General features: G+C 36.8%; 1 non-coding gene across 1 annotated transcript; it reads left to right on the top strand.

The window, feature by feature from the left end:
• Positions 1-11,898: 11,898 nt before the first annotated feature.
• On the top strand, positions 11,899-12,005 carry LOC141698827 (small nucleolar RNA R71). Its single transcript, XR_012565327.1, has one exon. It is a non-coding gene; the product is annotated as a small nucleolar RNA R71 (small nucleolar RNA).
• Positions 12,006-12,643: the final 638 nt, after the last annotated feature.

Here is a 12,643-nt window from a genome sequence, read left to right as displayed (position 1 = left end):
ATAGTGATTTATTTTATTTTCCTTTTACTCTCACCACATTTTTCCCAAAAATTCAAATAATATTTATTTGTTTCTTACTTTAGTATGATTATAAAATTTGAAAACCAGTTTCGTAAAAACTTCTTTTACTTCTTTTACTTTAGTATGATTTTATAGTTGATATAGCTTCTTTTACTCCAAAACACTTTTTTTTAATTTTTTTTATTATTTGATTTGCACATTTAAAGAGACTAAAAAATCTTTACATTATAATTTTAAATATAGAGTTGATATTTTAGTTTAATAAAATATTATAAAATTTACTTACCATATTTAAATAAACAAATATAATACTTGTTAGTTGTAACAACTCACTCTTTTTGTAATTTAACGATTTACAAAATCATTTTAGTCAATTTTGTTAGGATATTTTAATATAACATATAATAGTAAAAATTATTATTTTATATTATCATGTTATTTTCTTAACATCTATTTATGTCAGGATGATAATCCTGGTGCTGCTGCTCTGAAAGCTGGAATAGAAGCATCTAAAATGTATAATTTGGTTTCATCACCTGGTCATGCTCCTACTCTTTGTACTCAAAGGGCTCATGAATAGAATCACTCCTGGAGATTACCAAGTGAAAATATCTCTCTAGAATCTGCTCCGACTTTAGATGATCATGCTCCTGTTCATTTGGTTTCTACTTCTGATATGAAAGCATCTATCAAGGCCACAACAGTTTTAGTCAAAGGATTGCATTCTTATGTCTCTGCACTTAAACAAGATAATGTTGATCTTAGAGAAGATATTGCTGATCTTTTTTGTGCCTATTAAAGGAACAAACAAACATAAAGGCTTAATAAAGAGGATGTTCAGCATGGAGACTAAGCAAGATCACATCTCTGAGATAATGACATCTCTAGAGGATGGTTAGATTGCAAAAAATTCTAACTTGGATGATACTCTCTCCCTTTTACAAAGTCTATATGCCAAAAGGGGGAGATAGTATCAACGAGAAAGTGTCAACCTTAATCAGTTTTGAGGAGAAATACCAATTCTGATGATGATGGTGATAAGAAAGCAAAGAAGACCTCTGATGTTGTGATAATTCAAACTGGAACTGGAATTGAAAATCAAACTACACCCTCAACTCAAGTCTTTAAGGGTAGATCACATGGATCTAATCTAGAAGCTGTTCTTGTTACCCCAAGTTTAATTCCTGACAACAAAGATACAAGTTCTGATTCTTTTCCTAACACTGACTGAGTTATAGTAATACCTGATTCTGTTAAAATTGAAGAGAAGACATTCTATTTCGGATCGATTTACAGATTCTCTCTGCTTATGTTGATGCTTTAAATGCTGAAAATATCAAGGAAGAATAAATGGCTTTCGACAGAGAAGAAAAGTCATAGGAAGGAAAAATCAGAATTACTATTGATAAAGCAAATCAAGCATACAAAAATATGCTTGAAAGATCTGAAGGGAATAAATGGAAGAGTACAGATATGAAGATGTTATATGAAAGAGCATAAAGGAAAGCTCAAGTATTTCCAAAGATCAAGAATAAGTACAAATAGAGAAATATTACTGATCTTATTTGTAATGATAAACTGTGCTTTACTTCTGGAGGAATAAGGATGGATGGTTTACCTGGTTCTAATACCATGGAAGATAAGAAGTCTTGGTTCGTACAATCCAAGAATCTCAAGTTGATTGAAACATTCACAACAGCTGGAATAAGACATCATGAAACTGAACTCGTCAACTTAAAGTTGTTAAACTTCACTCTTGCTGATAGTCTTGGTCAGGAAGTAACTGTTGATCATCTGGATATAATTGAAGCTGTGAAGATTATTCTTAACAAACATGATGGTTCTGAACCTAAACAGAATATCTTACTGATATTGCGAAATGATCAAGTTCAATTTCTTTTACTGGATGAACTGCTGATCATGTCTACAAAGGAACTGAAATACATTCACTATTTGCTAAGAGTTGAAGATGAAATTTTAAGGTTAAGGTTAAAAATGATTATTGCAAATATCAGAAAAAGGATACTGGATGATGGTCAATATTACTTTGGATCATATATTCCTACATACATAAATTTCAAAGGGCAAGAAGTCAACATGAAGATAAGAAAAACTATGATTGAAAATTTTCTTACACAGAGATACATAACTATGAATCATGATGGCTCTAAAGTTTGCTATGTGACAGTGGAGGAGTTGATAATTCAAAGAACTCCTATCAGAAACTTAAGGGCTGCTATCTATCAACTGTCAGATAAATATGGATATGAGATGAACTTGAAGATCAGATTACAAGAGATATTGTTGAAGAAGATTGATGACAGAGTTAAAGCTTTTGTTCAGAGATACTACAGAGTTTATCAAGGAATATGAAGATTCAAGTATGAAATAAAGTATGCTTTGTACTCTACAATTTGTCTCTTTGGTTTTTGGCACTAGAAATTAATAGAATTTATGCTTATTTTGCAAAGCATAAATTAGGGGAGATTATTAGGAACTGTCTATGTCAGGAATTAGGATTTATCAAGGCGTAAGGATCTGAGAAAAGAATCATGATATTTTAAGCCAATCAGGATCTGTTTGACAGTCAGGATATGTCAGTACGTCAGAAAAGAAGACTGTCAGGATCTGAGTGGATAAGTCAATTCTGCGGGATAAATCAGGAGGTACTGATTTATAGGATCGTAGTTGATTTAGATATATATAGAAAGTGGAAGAATTATACTATAACATATCTTGTGATTGATAGTGTTTGATTGTAGTTGTGTAGTATACAAACACATAACAGGTTAACACTTTAGGTGTGGTCCTTAACTCGAGTATTCGTATAACCGAACAGCTCTTAAGAATATTGTTCTTGAGAGAGTTTTGTAACAATTTATCAAAGATCAATATAAACTGTTATTTGATTCTTCTATTCTTACTTTACTTTCATAATACATTGATTTGTTTAGTAATTTTATCCAACCCCCTTAAATAATTACTTTACTGGGAAACACTTGATGATCCCAATGGAGTGGAAAACCAGGTGTATAGTTATTATCTATGCTAATTTTGCATTGATTTTTGATTTTATAAAGAAAGGTTCTTCTAGAGAATTTAAATGTATTTGTCTAACTTATGTGTACTTTGGCCACTTAAAATTCATGATATTTAATTTTTATTATTTTAGGCATAAAGGAATTCTGTAACAAACTTATTGTAAAACCCTTTGTTTTATTTTAAATTCAAGTTTGCATGTAGTAGGTTAGGATGTATTTATATACTCTCTATATAATCAAGCCGGTGTAAAAATGTTGGAAAGGAGACAACTTGAACATACCCTAAGTGAAGGAGAAGGCTTTCAAAATCATGTAGTTGCAGAAAAATGGTCGAAGGAGATTCTTCTACATTGGGATATTTCAAAGTCCTGGAGAAGGCAGTATTATTAAGTACATAATATTATATCATGAAGTCACCAGGTAAAATAGTCAATAAAAGTCACCATATAGTAAACTCTGATAAGCTATGTCGTGAAGTCTAGACTCCATAATTTTCAAAGTCAAGGGCATTCAATACTCATATCACATCATGTCTATTACATAACCGCAACAATATGTGCTTTAATAATAATTTTTGTGCTTAATTTATGTAGATGTAAAGTCTGAGATGCTCTAATTTTGATAACCAATTTAATCATCTTGATGAAGTTTAGTGAAAGCAGTTCAAATAAGATAATATATAATTGGTGTAGGCATCCTTGCTAACTCGGATATAAGCACCAAATAGAGATTCCAAATTATGAGAACTCACATATATTTATAACTTAATTTTTAAATGAATTATTTTTATCAGATGTGGATAAGCTTGCAAATTAATGTTTCCTCCTATTGTTGTGTGTGTGAGTACATGTGTTTATATATTTGAGATGTTTCAATCCACATCATAGTGCAAATCTCAATCCTTGAAAATATGTGTAGTACTTGACAATCTCAAAGTTTATATTTAAAAGTCAAAAGTTCATAATGTTGATGCTTGAATAATGGTGAAGCTACATTGCAGCAATTAAAATCAGGTACCAATTTTGTTCCCTTCAGCAATACCTAAAGATCCATGGCTATGGAAATGGATATGTTCTCATGCAGGAAAAAAGGATCTGAAGGAAAAAACCTTTCCTACTAATTAATTAAAGCTAAGAATGAGTCAAAATAAATCAGTTACAAAATACTGTAATTACACAAGGACAATAATCATGAACTTGAAGGGTGTCATACTGAAATCCAGAAACATCCAATGCACGTCTCAGTAGTTCAAATTATAATTTCAGCATGAAATTTAAATCTGTTGGATGTAGAATACTGGACTGACCAAAAGCTTGCACCAACTCACTAGTTGTAACTAGGTGTGGATGGATCTTAATTGCCTATGACGATTTCTTTTGCCGTTGTCGAAATTTCTACATTTGTTAGTTCAAACAAATTAAAGTTTAGTATCTAGTTGTCGAAGATTAGCAACCTTCAATGGAGGGTATATATTCTCAGTAAAAAGGCCAAGTTATTTTTTCTAGATAAACATCGATAGATAATAAATCCTTTTGTAATCTAAAATGGAGAATATGATTTTCATAATATATTATACTTAATTATGTTAATTTAACTGTTTGACAGATTAAAAATTACGGAGCACTGTATTTAAAGATTTCAAATCTAATATAAAAATGAAACTACTATTGGTTACAGAAAAAACTGCAAAGGGCTGTTTACTTGTGTCCTAGTCAGTCCCGGCACATTCAAAATCTTCAAAATTTTCTTCCCAAAACAGCCTACAAAAAATAGAATTTCAATAATACCTTAAATTAGATGTTATAAATGATTTAAAGTTATGAATTTGGATCTCTCTCATGCCCTAAATCTTTGACGGCTTTCATAAATTTTGAATGGGGATCATGTGTCCAATCAACTCTTGGGGCCCTTTTATAATCGATTTTTATAGTATGTGATGATGTGCATACATTATAAACTTAGTTGTCAAAATTTTATTGGCTTTCTACTCTAAAATAAAGATGTCTTGTGGATTTAAATAAATTTGATTTCATTAAAATATGAATAAATAAGTACTACTTAAAAAAAATATATAAAACTAAAGGAATGTAAAGAACTTAATTGGCAAGTTCTTGCACAATTTTCATAGATATTAAAATTTTACCTTCCAATAAATGTAACAGGACTTCAATATTATATATCAAAATAAAAACATATTAAATCATATTTTTCAATATTATTCCATTGACGAGCCGAAGATCTTCAAAGTACATATCGGTGTTTAGGGAAAACAAATAACAGACTATGAATGATTTTGATATTTTGTGTAATTGTATACTAATATCTAGATCGAATCGTAGTTGGATCTTAAATTAAGCTCAAAACCAAAACTCAAATATGATTCATGATATTTTAGCATAATTTGTATTCATTCAAAACTCAATCTAAATATAAAATTTTGAGTTCAATTTGAAATGACAAAACACATATTCATTGAATCGTACAAGACTTACCCGGTTAGATAATACAAGACTTACCCGGTTAGATTGGATAATCGGGAAAAACAATTAACTTCAATCAGAAAATCAAACATCACAAATAACACGATCCCTCGATCTTCAGATTGTAATGCATTGCAATGCAGTCCCCAACTCCTGGGTAAGGTCCAGTGCAAACCTGCTATTGATGTCATGCATCGCATCCATCCTCCTCATCAAGCGCCTATACTACGCTGAACTCAAACCGGCACTGCCCTCACCATTCTGCTGCTGCTGCAAAGAACCGGGCTCACCCCTCTGAGCTCTCCAAGATGCTCTACTAGCCTGAGCAGAACCACCAGCATATGTCTGATCAGCTGGTCGTCCACCAGGCAAGTGATCAAAAGAGTAATCGAGCCCCTTCTCATTCGACTTCCCACCGTACCACTCCTGCATCACTACTATAGTCGAACTGTCAATCGGGGCACTGGGCATCTGTAGCTGCTCGTGTGCGGGCCAATGAACTCCAACCGCCATACACAGCTTTGTCACAATAGAGGCATAGGAAATAGATCTTGTAGTGTTGCCTCAAAGAAACCTCAAAATACCCTGATAAATCACAGACCCCAAGTCCACATAATCATCCTCCATAATACCCCATAATAACCGTGCTTGCTCCACAGAAACATCATGCACGTGAGAAGATGACATGATGTTTGCATAAATAAAAGAATTTCATGCACGTGCAAACCTGTTCATGCACGATGCAGGGAAAGTGGCATAGTCGTTCGTGTCCTTCTTGAACTTCCAATGAGTCTCTGGCACACACAACCTAGCAACAATCAAGTCCAAGTTAAAATCATCCCCCGTCTTAGCATTCCAATCCTCCTGCTCTAGCCTCCTCTCGGGCTAGTTAAGCACCCTCTTAATAGTCTCATCACTATAACCCACCATCAACCCCCTCACCACAGTAAAACAATTCTTATGCGCCTTCGAATTCGCGTAAAACTTGCGCACAACATTCATGGGCACAACAACGAGTGTCTCACAAAAAGTGACCCAACCCATCTCCAGAATTATCTCTAGCAACTTACCATCCTTACCCGATGGCAGAAAACCCCTCTCCTTCACAATCGGCTTCGTCAACAGCCTCACATACTCCGCAACAGCCTCTTGAGTAGAAAACCTAGGCCTCACACCGCCAACACTCGAAGAATCGGTGGTGCTGCTGCTAACTTGAGTTCTTTATCTCTTGGTAGCCATCAAATTGAATAAGTTTGAGAAAAGAAAAGTATATAAGAGAGATTTGTGTTTTAGAATTAAGAAGTGATGGAGAAGATTGTGTATAAGTGTGTGTATATATAGGGAATTATGAATTAGTTTTGGAAAAGAAGTGGGATTTGATTAAGGGAATAATGGGAGTAATGGGGGTAACAGAATTGATTTGGAGAAGGAAATATGGAAATGGAGGGAGTAAAATTCGGCTGGGGTTTATTTTGTTTTTGAATTTTTCATTTTTCAATTTTTTTCCAACTTCATGGGCCAGCGCGGCAGTGTGCTATCCTAGCACGGGCGCACCGTGCTTCTATCAACCCAGAGCGGCTGCCCCGCCAGGCAGCGCGCACGTGCATAGCCTCTGTTCTATCAACACGACAGCCCCCTTGTGCTTTTTGGTTGCCTCCCAAGAAGCACTTGGTTTACGTCACTAGCTTGACGTAGAATCCCCAGATCAAGTGGACAATAAAACGGAACTAACCACCTCCCAGTTTTCCGTATCTCCATAGTAACGCTTTAAATGCTACCCATTCACCTTGAACGCTTGGCCTGGATCATTCTCAAAAATCTCCACCACTCCATGTGAAAACACAGTTTTGACAACAAACGGCCCTGACCATCTTGACTTCAACATTCTAGGAAAAAGACGGAGATGAGAGTGGAACAAAAGAACTTGTTGACCCCGCATAAATGACTTGAGCACCAAAGCCCTATCGTGCTACCTCTTGAATTTCTCCTTATACATTTTGTTGTTCTCATACGCTTGAAGTCGAAACTCGTCGAGTTCATTCAATTGAAGCATCGTTTTCTTACCAGCTGCATCCATATCAAGGTTTAATTTCTTCAAAGCCCAATATGTTTTGTGCTCTAGCTCCACAGGAAAATGACATCCCTTACCATAAACCAACTGAAATGGTGACATGCCTAGCGGAGTCTTGTATGCTGTTCGATACGTCCAAACAGCTTCATCCAGCTTCAAAGACCAATTCTTCCTTGATGGACAAACAACTTTCTCTAGAATACGCTTGATCTCTCTTTTAGATACCTCATCTTGACAATTAGTCTAAGGATGGTAAGCTGTAGTAATGTGATGATTCACATTATATTGCTGCATCATAGCAGTGAACTTGCGCTTGCAGAAATGCGATCCCTTGTCATTGATTATGACTCTTGGAGTCCCAAATCTTGTGAATATCTGCTTATGAAGAAAATTTAGCACCACCTTTGCATCATTTGTCTGTAAAGCCTTAACTTCAACCCATTTCGAGACATAATCAACCTCCAACAAGATATACTGATTATTGCAAGATGAGACAAATGGCCCTATGAAGTCAATTCCCCAAACATAGAATACCTCAACCTCAGGAAGCACATTAAGTGGCATCTCATCCCTCTTAGACATATTACCAACACGCGGGCAACGATCACACTTCAAAATGGACCGTGCGCATTCTTAAACTATGTAGGCCAAAATAATCCTGCTTGAAGGATATGAGCTACTGTCTTCTCTCCACCATAGTGGCTTCCATAAACAGTCGAATGAAAGTCTCGTAAGATACCTCCATCTCGCTGTACGGAATATATCTCCTGATGATTTGGTCAACTCCTTGCCTAAACAAAAATGGCTCATCCCACATGTACCATTTTACCTCATGAAGAAACTTATTCCTTTGAGCAGAAGACAAGTCTGGAGGCATTATATTGCTCACAAGGTAGTTCACAATGTCTGCGAACCACAGTTCCCCTTCTTGCTCCCCAAATAATTCTCATCGGGAAAAGACTCATTTATCAATGTCTTATCCTGTGAAGTCACACTCGAATCTTCTAATCATGATAGATGATCAACAACTTGATTCTCAGTACCTTTCCTATCCTTTATCTCCAATTCAAACTCCTGCAGTAAAAGAACCCATCGAATTAATCTAGGCTTCGTGTCCTTCTTCGAAACGAGATAGCAAATAGCAACGTGATCAGTGAAAACTGTCACCTTCGTCCCAAGCAAATAAGATCACAACTTCTCAAAATCGTAGATATTGGCTAAGAGTTCTTTCTCAGTGGTAGTATAGTTCAGTTGAGCACCATTTAGAGTCTTACTAGCATAGTAGAAGACATGAAATATATTGTTCTTCCTCTACCCAAGAACTGCTCTAACTGCAAAGTCACTTGCATCGCACATCATCTCAAAAGTTTCATTCCAATCAGGCGCAGTTATGACAGGTGCCATGATTAAAATCTTTTTTAAGATCTCAAAAGCAACTAGGAATTCATCATCAAACTTAAAGGGGACATCTTTCTCTTGAAGATTGCACAATGGTTTAGAGAATTTCGAGAAGTCCTTGATGAGCCGCCCATGGAAACCCGCATGACCAAGAAATTTGCGGACTCCCTTAAAAAAATTGGTGGAGGAAGGTTTTAAATGAACCCCACCTTGGCTTTTTCCACCTCATGTCCTTTACTACAGACCTTGTACCGAAGAATGATGCCCTATTGCACCATAAAGTGACATTTCTCTTAGTTGAGAACCAGATTGGTCTCAACACACCTTTTAAGAACTACGCCAAGATTTTGCACGTACTCGTCAAAAGAATCACCGAACACAGAAAAATCGTCCATGAACACCTCTACATTCTAACCAATCATGTCAGAGAAGATAGCCATCATGCATCTCTGAAATATGGCAGGTGCACCACACAACCCAAAAGAAACTCTTGTAAAGGCAAAAGTACCAAACGGACAAGTGAAGGTAGTCTTTTCCTGATATTCTGGAGTAATGCAAATCTGATTATAACCCGAATAGCCATGCAATAGTATTCATGCCCAGTCAACCTGTCAAGCATCTTATCAACGAAAAGAAGAGGGAAATGATCCTTCCTCATGGCTTTGTTCAGCTTCCTGTAATCTATGCAAACTCTTCACCCCATGACTGTTCAAGTAGGAATGAGCTCATTCTTCTCATTAGCGACCACAGTGATACCTCCTTTCTTCGGTACACACTGTACTGGACTCACCCAAGAACTGTCAGAAATATGATAGATGATCCCTGCATCTAGCCACTTGAGAATTTCCTTTTTCACAACCTCTTTCATTATCAGATTTAGCCTTTTCTGCGGCTTAACATTTGGCTTGCTTCCTTCCCCTAGCAGAATTTTATGCATGCAATAAGAAGCCGTGATATCTGCTATGTTCCATCCAATTGCCGATTTGAATTCTCTCAGAATTCTCAAAAGCTTTTCCTCATCACTACCTGAAAGGTCAGATGCAATAATAACAGGCAAAGTAGATGCATCACCTAAAAAAGCATACCTTAAGTGTTTAAGTAAAGGCTTAAGCTCGAGTGTAGGAGCTTCCTCCTTGAGGTGCTTTGGAGAATTTTTCAGCTCTTCCAATCCAAAAGATTCAAAAGGCATATCCAGCCTTCGCTTCCAAGGAGAAGCATTCAAATATTACAACTGCTCATCACCTTCATCATCTTCACTATCTGAATTCCCCAAGAAGACCTTTTCTAAGGCATCAGAGTTTAGCATTTGGTCAAGTTCTTAAGTAACCACAGAATCGACCAACTCCACTTTTAAGCACTCCTCATTATCAGTAGGGAATTTCATGGCGTTAAACACATTAAATGTCACATCCTGATCCAGCACTCGCATAGTGAGCTCACCCTTCTATACATGAATCAATGTTTGTCCCGAAGCCAATAATGGTCTTCCCAAAATTATGGGAATCTTCTTATCCTCCTCGAAATCAAGAATTACAAAGTCCGCAGGAAAGATGAGTTTTTCCACCTTGACCAAGACATCCTCCACAATGCCTCGTGGATACGTAATAGAGCGATCGACCAACTGCAAAGACATATAAGTATTTAATCAGATTGATGCTAGCTCCTAATTCATATAAGCATATGTCGAATGACACTTTTCCGATAGTACAAGGAACAGTGAAGCTTCTAGGATCTTTAAGCTTTGGAGGCAACTTCTGTTGCAGTACAGCACTACATTCCTCCGTGAGAGCAACGGTCTCTACGTCATCTAGCTTCTTTCCGAGAGAGAATACCATTCATGAACTTTGTATAGCTAGGCATCTGTTCAAGAGCTTTAGCGAAAGGTATGTTGATATGAAGTTTATTGAACACCTCCAGAAACTTAGCAAACTGCTTATCCAACTTTTGCTTCTATATCCATTTAGGAAAATGAGGTGGAGGATAAACCTGTTTCTCCCCTGTATTACCTTTAAGAGGAGTGTGTTCTACAGTTTTTTTCCTTGTTTCCACTTCTGTTTCCTTCTGCTCTTCTTCTTCAGCCACACCTTCAGATTCCAAAACTTGAGCTTTTTCTTGGCTTGCAACCTTCCCACACCTCAATGTAATTGCCTTCACCTGCTCTTTTGTTTCCTTCTTACCTGGTACTTCTGTGTCGCTAGGGAGTGTACAAGGTTATCGATTCATCAAGGCATTGACAATCTGCCCAATGTGATTCTCCAAGGTCTTGATAGTTACCGCTTGGCTCTTGCACATGAGCCTCAACTCCTCCAATTCAAATTTTTCATTAGATTGTTGTAGTTGGATTTGTTGTCTTGGGGCATATTACAATTGTTGAAAACCAGGCGAGTTGTATTACTTTGCTGTATACTACTGATAAGGCTATTGCACCGTATTATGAGTGTTGCTCTAGCTGAAGTTAGGATGATTGAGGTTGTTGGGAGGATAGGTGGCTAGAACTGGTTGCTGCGACTTATAAAAGTTGCTCACGAACTGAGCTGATTCACTAGAAATAGCACATTACTCTGTCTCATGGGCACCAGCACAAAACTCACAGACACTAGTGATCTGATTAATTCCATAATTAGCCAAAGAATCCACCTTCATCGTCAAAGCCTTAAGCTGAGCAGCTATAGCAGTAGCTGCATCTACTTTAAGAATTCCCGCTACCTTGCCTTGAGTCAGTCTCTGAGATGGGTTCTGGTATTCATTAGCAGCCATCAGTTCAATCAAATCATACACTTCATCATAGCTCTTAGCCCATAAGGCTCCACCTGATGCTGTATGAAATATGGGTCTAGAAGTCACACCCAAACCATTATAAAAGCAGTTAATGATCATCCAGTCAGGCATCCCATGATGACGACACTTTCTAAGAATCTTCTTATAATGATCTCAAGCTTCACACAAAGATTCTCCCTATTGCTGCGCAAATTGAGTAAGAGCATTCCTGATTGCAGCATTCTTCGCCATATGAAAGAACTTAGTGAGAAACTTCTGAGCAAGATCTTCCCACTTGGTGATAGAGACTGGTGGTAGAGAATGTAACCAACACTTAGCTTTATCCCTTAGAGAGAATGGGAAAATCCTTAGCTTTATAGCATCTTTAGACACACTGTTGAATTTGAAGGTGTCGCAGATCTCGATGAAATCTCTAATATGCATATTGGGATCTTCCGTTGGAGAACCCCCAAACTGAACCAAGTTCTGCACCATCTGAATCGTGCTAGCCTTGATTTCAAAAGTGTTAGCCGTGATGGCTGGTTTGACAATGCTAGACTGAATATCATTGATCTTCGGCTGAGAGTAGTCCATCAAAGCCTTTGTATTTACTTCTGCTTCACCCATTACAATAAGAGCTGCTTCCTCAACTTTCTCCTCTACTACAAGAACTTCTTCCTCTGCTAAAACTTTTTCCTCCGCTTTATTCAGTGTTCCCTTTCGAGATCGAGAACGCGTTAGTATAAACACTCTCTAGAGTACCTGAAAAAGTAACAAGCAAACAAGTAAGTAAAATATCTGTGTCAGTGAACTTTAAAGACCACTGATGTCAAGAACATAACCTAAAAATTAACACCGAGTCCCCGGCAGTGGCG

Source organism: Apium graveolens, chromosome 11 (genome assembly GCF_009905375.1).
Source record: "Apium graveolens cultivar Ventura chromosome 11, ASM990537v1, whole genome shotgun sequence".
Taxonomy (NCBI): domain Eukaryota; kingdom Viridiplantae; phylum Streptophyta; class Magnoliopsida; order Apiales; family Apiaceae; genus Apium; species Apium graveolens.
This window is presented reverse-complemented; position numbering and strand designations above follow the sequence as displayed.